Here is a 12,683-nt window from a genome sequence, read left to right on the forward strand (position 1 = left end):
CCAATCCTAGATCCTCAATCCTCAATCCTCAATCCTCATTCCCCAATCCTCAATACCCAATCCTCAATCTTCAATCCTCAAACATCAATCCTCAATTCTCAATCCTCAATCCTCAGTCCTCAGTCGTCGAATCTCAATCCCCGACGCTTAGCACGCATCCTCAATCCTCAGTCCTCAAACCTCAATCCTCAAACCTAAATCCTCTACCGTCAGTCCTCGTCCTCAATCCTCAAACCTCAATCCCCAATCCTCAATATTCAATCAGCAATACTCAATCTTCAATCCTCAATCCTCAATCCTCAATCCTCAATCCTCAATCCTCAATCCTCAATCCTCAATATTCAATCATCAATACTCAATCTTCAACCCTCAATCTTCAATCCTCAATACTCAATCTTCCATCCTCAATCCTCAATCCTCAATCCTCAATCTTCAATCCTCAACACTCAATCTTCAATACTCAATCCTCAATCCTCAATCCTCAATCCTCATTCTTCAATCCTCAACACCCAATCCTCAATCTTCAATCCTCAATCCTCAGTCCTCAATCCTAATTCCTCAATCCTCATTCTTCAATCCTCAATACCCAATCCTCAATTTCAATCCTCAATCCTCAATCCTCATTTCTCAATCCTCAATCCTCAACCCTCAGCCCTCATCCTCCATCCTCAGTACTCAATCCTCTATCCTCAATCTTCAATCCTCAATACTCAATCTTCAATCCTCATTCCTCAATCCTCAATCCTCAATCCTCAATCTTCAATCCTCAATACTCAATCTGCAATCCTCAATCCTCAAACCTCAATCCTCAATCCTCATTCCTCAATCCTCAATACCCAATCCTCAGTCCTCAATCCTCAATCCTCAATCCTCAATCCTCAATCCTCAATCTTCAACCCTGAATCCTCAATCCTCAATACTCAATCCTCAATCTCCAATCCTCAATTCTCAATCCTCAATCCTCAATCCTCAATCCTCAATCCTCAATCTTCAATCCTCAATCCACAATCGTCAAGCTTCTATACTCAATAATCAATCTCCAATCCTAGATCGTCAATCCTCAATCCTCAATCCTCAATCTTCAACCCTGAATCCTCAATCATCAATACTCAATCCTCAATCTTCAATCCTCAATACTCAATCTTCAATCCTCAATCCTCAATCCTCAATCCTCAGTACTCAATCTTCAACCCTCGACACTCAATCTTCAATCCTCAATCCTCAATCCTCAATCCTCAATCCTCAGGCATTAATACTCAATCTTCAATGCTCAATCCTCAATCCTCAATCCTGAATCCTCATTCCCCAACCCTCAATCCTCATTCCTCAAACATCAATCCTCAACCCTCAGTCCTCATACTCAATTCTCAATTCTCAATCCTCAATCCTCAATCCTCAATCTTCAATCCTCAATAATCAATCTCCAATCCTCAATCCTCAATCCTCGATCCTCAATCCTCAGGCATCAATACTCAATCTTCAATACTCAATCCTCAATCCTCAATCCTCAATCCTCAATCCTCAAACCTCAATCCTCAATCCTCAATATTCAATCATCAATACTCAATCTTCAATCCTCAATCCTCAATCCTCAATCCGCAATCCTCAATCCTCAATCCTCAATCCACAATCCTCAACCTTCAATACTCAATAATCAATCTCCAATCCTAGATCCTCAATCCTCAATCCTCAATCCTCATTCCTCAATCCTCAATACCCAATCCTCAATCTTCAATCCTCAAACATCAATCCTCAATTCTCAATCCTCAATCCTCAGTCCTCAGTCGTCGAATCTCAATCCCCGATGCTTAGCACGCATCCTCAATCCTCAGTCCTCAATCCTCAATCCTCAAACCTAAATCCTCTACCGTCAGTCCTCGTCCTCAATCCTCAAACCTCAATCCCCAATCCTCAATATTCAATCAGCAATACTCAATCTTCAATCCTCAATCCTCAATCCTCAATCCTCAATCCTCAATCCTCAATCCTCAATATTCAATCATCAATACTCAATCTTCAACCCTCAATCTTCAATCCTCAATACTCAATCTTCCATCCTCAATCCTCAATCCTCAATCCTCAATCCTCAATCCTCAGGCATCAATCCTCACTCTTCAATCCTAAATACCCAATCCTTAATCTTCAATCCTTAATCCTCAATCCTCAATTCTCAATGCTCAATCCTTAATCCTCAGACCTCAAACATCAATATTCAACCCTCAGTCCTCGTCCTCAATCCACAACCCTCATTCCTCAGTCCTCAATATTCAATCCTCAATCCTCAATCCTCAATCTTCAACCCTGAATCCTCAATCCTCAATACTCAATCCTCCATCTTCAATCCTCAATACTCAATCTTCAATCCTCAATCCTCAATCGTCAATCCTCAATCCTCAATTTTCAATCCTCAACACTCAATCTTCAATCCTCAATCCTCAATCCTCAATCCTCAATCCTCATTCTTCAATCCTCAATACCCAATCCTCAATCTTCAATCCTCAATCCTCAATCCTCAATCCTAATTCCTCAATCCTCATTCTTCAATCCTCAATACCCAATCCTCAATTTCAATCCTCAATCCTCAATCCTCATTTCTCAATCCTCAATCCTCAACCCTCAGCCATCATCCTCCATCCTCAGTACTCAATCCTCTATCCTCAATCTTCAATCCTCAATACTCAATCTTCAATCCTCACTCCTCAATCCTCAATCCTCAATCCTCAATCTTCAATCCTCAAACATCTATCCTCAATTCTCAATCCTCAATCCTCAGTCCTCAGTCGTCGAACATCAATCCCCGACCCTTAGCACTCATCCTCAATCCTCATCCCTCAATCCACAATCCTCAACCTTCAATACTCAATAATCAATCTCCAATCCTAGATACTCAATCCTCAATCCTCAATCCTCATTCCCCAATCCTCAATACCCAATCCTCAATCTTCAATCCTCAAACATCAATCCTCAATTCTCAATCCTCAATCCTCAGTCCTCAGTCGTCGAATCTCAATCCCCGACGCTTAGCACGCATCCTCAATCCTCAGTCCTCAATCCTCAATCCTCAAACCTAAATCCTCTACCGTCAGTCCTCGTCCTCAATCCTCAAACCTCAATCCCCAATCCTCAATATTCAATCAGCAATACTCAATCTTCAATCCTCAATCCTCAATCCCCAATCCTCAATCCTCAATCCTCAATCCTCAATCTTCAATCCTCAACACTCAATCTTCAATACTCAATCCTCAATCCTCAATCCTCAATCCTCATTCTTCAATCCTCAACACCCAATCCTCAATCTTCAATCCTCAATCCTCAATCCTCAATCCTAATTCCTCAATCCTCATTCTTCAATCCTCAATACCCAATCCTCAATTTCAATCCTCAATCCTCAATCCTCATTTCTCAATCCTCAATCCTCAACCCTCAGCCCTCATCCTCCATCCTCAGTACTCAATCCTCTATCCTCAATCTTCAATCCTCAATACTCAATCTTCAATCCTCATTCCTCAATCCTCAATCCTCAATCCTCAATCTTCAATCCTCAATACTCAATCTGCAATCCTCAATCCTCAAACCTCAATCCTCAATCCTCATTCCTCAATCCTCAATACCCAATCCTCAGTCCTCAATCCTCAATCCTCAATCCTCAATCCTCAATCCTCAATCTTCAACCCTGAATCCTCAATCCTCAATACTCAATCCTCAATCTCCAATCCTCAATTCTCAATCCTCAATCCTCAATCCTCAATCCTCAATCCTCAATCTTCAATCCTCAATCCACAATCGTCAAGCTTCTATACTCAATAATCAATCTCCAATCCTAGATCGTCAATCCTCAATCCTCAATCCTCAATCTTCAACCCTGAATCCTCAATCATCAATACTCAATCCTCAATCTTCAATCCTAAATACTCAATCTTCAATCCTCAATCCTCAATCCTCAACCTCAGTCCTCAATCTTCAACCCTCGACACTCAATCTTCAATCCTCAATCCTCAATCCTCAATCCTCAATCCTCAATCCTCAGGCATTAATACTCAATCTTCAATGCTCAATCCTCAATCCTCAATCCTGAATCCTCATTCCCCAACCCTCAATCCTCATTCCTCAAACATCAGTCCTCAACCCTCAGTCCTCATACTCAATTCTCAATTCTCAATCCTCAATCCTCAATCCTCAATCTTCAATCCTCAATAATCAATCTCCAATCCTCAATCCTCAATCCTCGATCCTCAATCCTCAGGCATCAATACTCAATCTTCAATACTCAATCCTCAATCCTCAATCCTCAATCCTCAATCCTCAAACCTCAATCCTCAATCCTCAATATTCAATCATCAATACTCAATCTTCAATCCTCAATCCTCAATCCTCAATTCTCAATCCTCAATCCTCAATCCTCAATCTTCAATCCTCAATAATCAATCTCCAATCCTCAATCCTCAATCCTCGATCCTCAATCCTCAGGCATCAATACTCAATCTTCAATACTCAATCCTCAATCCTCAATCCTCAATCCTCAATCCTCAAACCTCAATCCTCAATCCTCAATATTCAATCATCAATACTCAATCTTCAATCCTCAATCCTCAATCCTCAATCCTCAATCCTCAATCCTCAATCCTCAATCCTCAATCCTCAATCCACAATCCTCAACCTTCAATACTCAATAATCAATCTCCAATCCTAGATCCTCAATCCTCAATCCTCAATCCTCATTCCTCAATCCTCAATACCCGATCCTCAATCTTCAATCCTCAAACATCAATCCTCAATTCTCAATCCTCAATCCTCAGTCCTCAGTCGTCGAATCTCAATCCCCGATGCTTAGCACGCATCCTCAATCCTCAGTCCTCAATCCTCAATCCTCAAACCTAAATCCTCTACCGTCAGTCCTCGTCCTCAATCCTCAAACCTCAATCCCCAATCCTCAATATTCAATCAGCAATACTCAATCTTCAATCCTCAATCCTCAATCCTCAATCCTCAATCCTCAATCCTCAATCCTCAATATTCAATCATCAATACTCAATCTTCAACCCTCAATCTTCAATCCTCAATACTCAATCTTCCATCCTCAATCCTCAATCCTCAATCCTCAATCATCAATCCTCAGGCATCAATCCTCACTCTTCAATCCTAAATACCCAATCCTTAATCTTCAATCCTTAATCCTCAATCCTCAATTCTCAATCCTCAATCCTTAATCCTCAGACCTCAAACATCAATATTCAACCCTCAGTCCTCGTCCTCAATCCACAACCCTCAATCCTCAGTCCTCAATATTCAATCCTCAATCCTCAATCCTCAATCTTCAACCCTGAATCCTCAATCCTCAATACTCAATCCTCCATCTTCAATCCTCAATACTCAATCTTCAATCCTCAATCCTCAATCGTCAATCCTCAATCCTCAATTTTCAATCCTCAACACTCAATCTTCAATCCTCAATACCCAATCCTCAATCTTCAATCCTCAATCCTCAATCCTCAATCCTAATTCCTCAATCCTCATTCTTCAATCCTCAATACCCAATCCTCAATTTCAATCCTCAATCCTCAATCCTCATTTCTCAATCCTCAATCCTCAACCCTCAGCCCTCATCCTCCATCCTCAGTACTCAATCCTCTATCCTCAATCTTCAATCCTCAATACTCAATCTTCAATCCTCACTCCTCAATCCTCAATCCTCAATCCTCAATCTTCAATCCTCAAACATCTATCCTCAATTCTCAATCCTCAATCCTCAGTCCTCAGTCGTCGAACATCAATCCCCGACCCTTAGCACTCATCCTCAATCCTCATCCCTCAATCCACAATCCTCAACCTTCAATACTCAATAATCAATCTCCAATCCTAGACCCTCAATCCTCAATCCTCAATCCTCATTCCCCAATCCTCAATACACAATCCTCAATCTTCAATCCTCAAACATCAATCCTCAATTCTCAATCCTCAATCCTCAGTCCTCAGTCGTCGAATCTCAATCCCCGACGCTTAGCACGCATCCTCAATCCTCAGTCCTCAATCCTCAATCCTCAAACCTAAATCCTCTACCGTCAGTCCTCGTCCTCAATCCTCAAACCTCAATCCCCAATCCTCAATATTCAATCAGCAATACTCAATCTTCAATCCTCAATCCTCAATCCTCAATCCTCAATCCTCAATCCTCAATCCTCAATATTCAATCATCAATACTCAATCTTCAACCCTCAATCTTCAATCCTCAATACTCAATCTTCCATCCTCAATCCTCAATCCTCAATCCTCAATCCTCAATCCTCAGGCATCAATACTCAATCTACAATATTCAATCCTCAATCCTTAATCCTCAATCCACAATCCTCAACCTTCAATACTCAATACTCAATCTTCAATCCTCAATCCTCAATCCTCAATCCTCAATCCTCAATCCTAATTCCTCAATCCTCATTCTTCAATCCTAAATACCCAATCCTCAATCTTCAATCCTCAATCCTCAATACTCAATTCTCAATCCTCAATCCTTAATCCTCAGACCTCAAACGTCAATATTCAACCCTCAGTCCTCGTCCTCAATACACAACCCTCAATCCTCAGTCCTCAATATTCAATCATCAATATTCAATCTTCAATCCTCAATCCTCAATCCTCAATCCTCAATCCTCAATCCTCAATCTTCAACCCTGAATCCTCAATCCTCAATACTCAATCCTCAATCTTCAATCCTCAATCCTCAATCCTCAATCCTCAATCCTCAATCCTCAATCCTCAATCCACAATCCTCAACCTTCTATACTCAATAATCAATCTCCAATCCTAGATCCTCAATCCTCAATCCTCAATCCTCAATCTTCAACCCTGAATCCTCAATCCTCAATACTCAATCCTCAATCTTCAATCCTCAATACTCAATCTGCAATCCTCAATCCTCAAACCTCAATCCTCAATCCTCATTCCTCAATCCTCAATACCCAATCCTCAATCCTCAATCCTCAATCCTCAATATTCAATCATCAATACTCAATCTTCACTCCTCAATCTTCAATCCTCAATACCCAATCTTCAATCCTCAATCCTCAATCCTCAATCCTCAAACCTCAATCCTCAATCCTCAATATTCAATCATCAATACTCAATCTTCAATCCTCAATCCTCAAACCTCAATCCTCAATCCTCATTCTTCAAACCTAAATACCCAATCCTCAATCCCCAATCCTCAATCCTCAATTCTCAATCCTCAATCCTTAATCCCCGGACCTCAAACATCAATATTCAGCCCTGAGTCCTCGCCCACAATCCACAACCCTGAATCCGCAGTCCTCAATATTCAATCATCAATATTCAATCTTCATTCCTCAATCCTCAATCCTCAATCCTCAATCCTCAATCCTCAATCCTCAATCCTCAATCCTCAATCTTCAACCCTGAATCCTCAATCCTCAATACTCAATCCTCAATCTTCAATCCTCAATACTCAATCTTCAATCCTCAATCCTCAATCCTCAATCCTCAATCCTCAATCTTCAATCCTCAACACTCAATCTTCAATACTCAATCCTCAATCCTCAATCCTCAATCCTCATTCTTCAATCCTCAACACCCAATCCTCAATCTTCAATCCTCAATCCTCAATCCTCAATCCTAATTCCTCAATCCTCATTCTTCAATCCTCAATACCCAATCTTCAATCCTCAATAATCAATCTCCAATGCTCAATCCTCAATCCTCGATACTCAATCCTCAGGCATCAATACTCAATCTTCAATACTCAATCCTCAATCCTCAATCCTCAATCCTCAATCCTCAAACCTCAATCCTCAATCCTCAATATTCAATCATCAATACTCAATCTTCAATCCTCAATCCTCAATCCTCAATCCTCAATCCTCAATCCTCAATCCTCAATCCTCAACCCTCAATCCTCGATCCTCAATCCTCAATCCACAATCCTCAACCTTCAATACTCAATAATCAATCTCCAATCCTAGATCCTCAATCCTCAATCCTCAATCCTCATTCCTCAATCTTCAATACCCAATCCTCAATCTTCAATCCTCAAACATCAATCCTCAATTCTCAATCCTCAATCCTCAGTCCTCAGTCGTCGAATCTCAATCCCCGATGCTTAGCACGCATCCTCAATCCTCAGTCCTCAATCCTCAATCCTCAAACCTAAATCCTCTACCGTCAGTCCTCGTCCTCAATCCTCAAACCTCAATCCCCAATCCTCAATATTCAATCAGCAATACTCAATCTTCAATCCTCAATCCTCAATCCTCAATCCTCAATCCTCAATCCTCAATCCTCAATATTCAATCATCAATACTCAATCTTCAACCCTCAATCTTCAATCCTCAATACTCAATCTTCCATCCTCAATCCTCAATCCTCAATCCTCAATCCTCAATCCTCAGGCATCAATCCTCACTCTTCAATCCTAAATACCCAATCCTTAATCTTCAATCCTTAATCCTCAATCCTCAATTCTCAATCCTCAATCCTTAATCCTCAGACCTCAAACATCAATATTCAACCCTCAGTCCTCGTCCTCAATCCACAACCCTCAATCCTCAGTCCTCAATATTCAATCATAAATATTCAATCTTCAATCCTCAATCCTCAATCCTCAATCCTCAATCCTCAATCCTCAATCTTCAACCCTGAATCCTCAATCCTCAATACTCAATCCTCCATCTTCAATCCTCAATACTCAATCTTCAATCCTCATTTCTCAATCCTCAATCCTCAACCCTCAGCCCTCATCCTCCATCCTCAGTACTCAATCCTCTATCCTCAATCTTCAATCCTCAATACTCAATCTTCAATCCTCACTCCTCAATCCTCAATCCTCAATCCTCAATCTTCAATCCTCAAACATCTATCCTCAATTCTCAATCCTCAATCCTCAGTCCTTAGTCGTCGAACATCAATCCCCGACCCTTAGCACTCATCCTCAATCCTCATCCCTCAATCCACAATCCTCAACCTTCAATACTCAATAATCAATCTCCAATCCTAGATCCTCAATCCTCAATCCTCAATCCTCATTCCCCAATCCTCAATACCCAATCCTCAATCTTCAATCCTCAAACATCAATCCTCAATTCTCAATCCTCAATCCTCAGTCCTCAGTCGTCGAATCTCAATCCCCGACGCTTAGCACGCATCCTCAATCCTCAGTCCTCAATCCTCAATCCTCAAACCTAAATCCTCTACCGTCAGTCCTCGACCTCAATCCTCAAACCTCAATCCCCAATCCTCAATATTCAATCAGCAATACTCAATCTTCAATCCTCAATCCTCAATCCTCAATCCTCAATCCTCAATCCTCAATCCTCAATATTCAATCATCAATACTCAATCTTCAACCCTCAATCTTCAATCCTCAATACTCAATCTTCCATCCTCAATCCTCAATCCTCAATCCTCAATCCTCAATCCTCAGGCATCAATACTCAATCTACAATATTCAATCCTCAATCCTTAATTCTCAATCCACAGTCCTCAACCTTCAATACTCAATACTCAATCTTCAATCCTCAATCCTCAATCCTCAATCCTCAATCCTCAATCCTAATTCCTCAATCCTCATTCTTCAATCCTAAATACCCAATCCTCAATCTTCAATCCTCAATCCTCAATACTCAATTCTCAATCCTCAATCCTTAATCCTCAGACCTCAAACGTCAATATTCAACCCTCAGTCCTCTTCCTCAATACACAACCCTCAATCCTCAGTCCTCAATATTCAATCATCAATATTCAATCTTCAATCCTCAATCCTCAATCCTCAATCCTCAATCCTCAATCCTCAATCTTCAACCCTGAATCCTCAATCCTCAATACTCAATCCTCAATCTTCAATCCTCAATACTCAATCTTCAATCCTCAATCCTCAATCCTCAATCCTCAATATTCAATCATCAATACTCAATCTTCAATCCTCAATCCTCAATCCTCAATTCTCAATCCTCAATCCTCAATCCTCAATCCTCAATCCTCAATCCTCAATCCACAATCCTCAACCTTCTATACTCAATAATCAATCTCCAATCCTAGATCCTCAATCCACAATCCTCAATCCTCAATCTTCAACCCTGAATCCTCAATCCTCAATACTCAATCCTCAATCTTCAATCCTCAATACTCAATCTTCAATCCTCAATCCTCAATCGTCAATCCTCAATCCGCAATCTTCAATCCTCAACACTCAATCTTCAATCCTCAATCCTCAATCCTCAGTCCTCAATCCTCATTCTTCAATCCTCAATACCCAATCCTCAATCTTCAATCCTCAATCCTCAATCCTCAATCCTAATTCCTCAATCCTCATTCTTCAATCCTCAATACCCAATCCTCAATTTCAATCCTCAATACCCAATCCTCAATTTCAATCCTCAATCCTCAATCCTCATTTCTCAATCCTCAATCCTCAACCCTCAGCCCTCATCCTCCATCCTCAGTACTCAATCCTCTATCCTCAATCTTCAATCCTCAATACTCAATCTTCAATCCTCATTCCACAATCCTCAAACCTCAATCCTCAATCTTCAATCCTCAATACTCAATCTGCAATCCTCAATCCTCAAACCTCAATCCTCAATCCTCATTCCTCAATCCTCAATTCCCAATCCTCAATCCTCAATCCTCAATCCTCAATCCTCAATATTCAATCATCAATACTCAATCTTCACTCCTCAATCTTCAATCCTCAATACCCAATCTTCAATCCTCAATCCTCAATCCTCAATCCTCAAACCTCAATCCTCAATCCTCAATATTCAATCATCAATACTCAATCTTCAATCCTCAATCCTCAAACCTCAATCCTCAATCCTCATTCTTCAATCCTAAATACCCAATCCTCAATCCCCAATCCTCAATCCTCAATTCTCAATCCTCAATCCTTAATCCCCGGACCTCAAACATCAATATTCAGCCCTGAGTCCTCGCCCACAATCCACAACCCTCAATCCGCAGTCCTCAATATTCAATCATCAATATTCAATCTTCAATCCTCAATCCTCAATCCTCAATCCTCAATCCTCAATCCTCAATCCTCAATCTTCAACCCTGAATCCTCAATCCTCAATACTCAATCCTCAATCTTCAATCCTCAATACTCAATCTTCAATCCTCAATCCTCAATCCTCAATCCTCAATCCTCAATCTTCAATCCTCAACACTCAATCTTCAATACTCAATCCTCAATCCTCAATCCTCATTCTTCAATCCTCAACACCCAATCCTCAATCTTCAATCCTCAATCCTCAATCCTCAATCCTAATTCCTCAATCCTCATTCTTCAATCCTCAATACCCAATCTTCAATCCTCAATAATCAATCTCCAATGCTCAATCCTCAATCCTCGATACTCAATCCTCAGGCATCAATACTCAATCTTCAATACTCAATCCTCAATCCTCAGTCCTCAATCCTCAATCCTCAAACCTCAATCCTCAATCCTCAATATTCAATCATCAGCACTCAATCTTCAATACTCAATCCTCAATCCTCAATCCTCAATCCTCATTCTTCAATCCTCAATACCCAATCCTCAATCTTCAATCCCCAATCCTCAATCCTCAATCCTAATTCCTCAATCCTCATCCTTCAATCCTCAATACCCAATCATCAATTTCAATCCTCAATCCTCAATCCTCATTTCTCAATCCTCAATCCTCAACCCTCAGCCCTCATCCTCCATCCTCAGTACTCAATCCTCTATCCTCAATCTTCAATCCTCAATACTCAATATTCAATCCTCATTCCTCAATCCTCAATCCTCAATCCTCAATCTTCAATCCTCAATACTCAATCTGCAATCCTCAATCCTCAAACCTCAATCCTCAATCCTCATTCCTCAATCCTCAATACCCAATCCTCAATCCTCAATCCTCAATCCTCAATCCTCAATCCTCAATCCTCAATCTTCAACCCTGAATCCTCAATCCTCAATACTCAATCCTCAATCTCCAATCCTCAATTCTCAATCCTCAATCCCCAATCCTCAATCCTCAATCCTCAATCCTCAATCCTCAATCCACAATCCTCAAGCTTCTATACTCAATAATCAATCTCCAATCCTAGATCGTCAATCCTCAATCCTCAATCCTCAATCTTCAACCCTGAATCCTCAATCATCAATACTCAATCCTCAATCTTCAATCCTCAATACTCAATCTTCAATCCTCAATCCTCAATCCTCAATCCTCAGTCCTCAATATTCAACCCTCAACACTCAATCTTCAATCCTCAATCCTCAATCCTCAATCCTCAATCCTCAGGCATCAATACTCAATCTTCAATGCTCAATCCTCAATCCTCAATCCTCAATCCTCATTCCCCAACCCTCAATCCTCATTCCTCAAACTTCAATCCTCAACCCTCAGTCCTCATACTCAATTCTCAATTCTCAATCCTCAATCCTCAATCCTCAATCTTCAATCCTCAATAATCAATCTCCAATACTCAATCCTCAATCCTCGATCCTCAATCCTCAGGCATCAATACTCAATCTTCAATACTCAATCCTCAACCCTCAATACTCAATCCTCAATCCTCAAACCTCAATCCTCAATCCTCAATATTCAATCATCAATACTCAATCTTCAATCCTCAATCCTCAATCCTCAATCCTCAATCCTCAATCCTCAATCCTCAATACTCAATCCTCAATCCTCAATCCTCAATTCTCAATC

The sequence above is a fragment of the Calliopsis andreniformis genome, unplaced genomic scaffold (assembly GCF_051401765.1).
Source record: "Calliopsis andreniformis isolate RMS-2024a unplaced genomic scaffold, iyCalAndr_principal scaffold0086, whole genome shotgun sequence".
Classification (NCBI taxonomy): Eukaryota; Metazoa; Arthropoda; class Insecta; order Hymenoptera; family Andrenidae; genus Calliopsis; species Calliopsis andreniformis.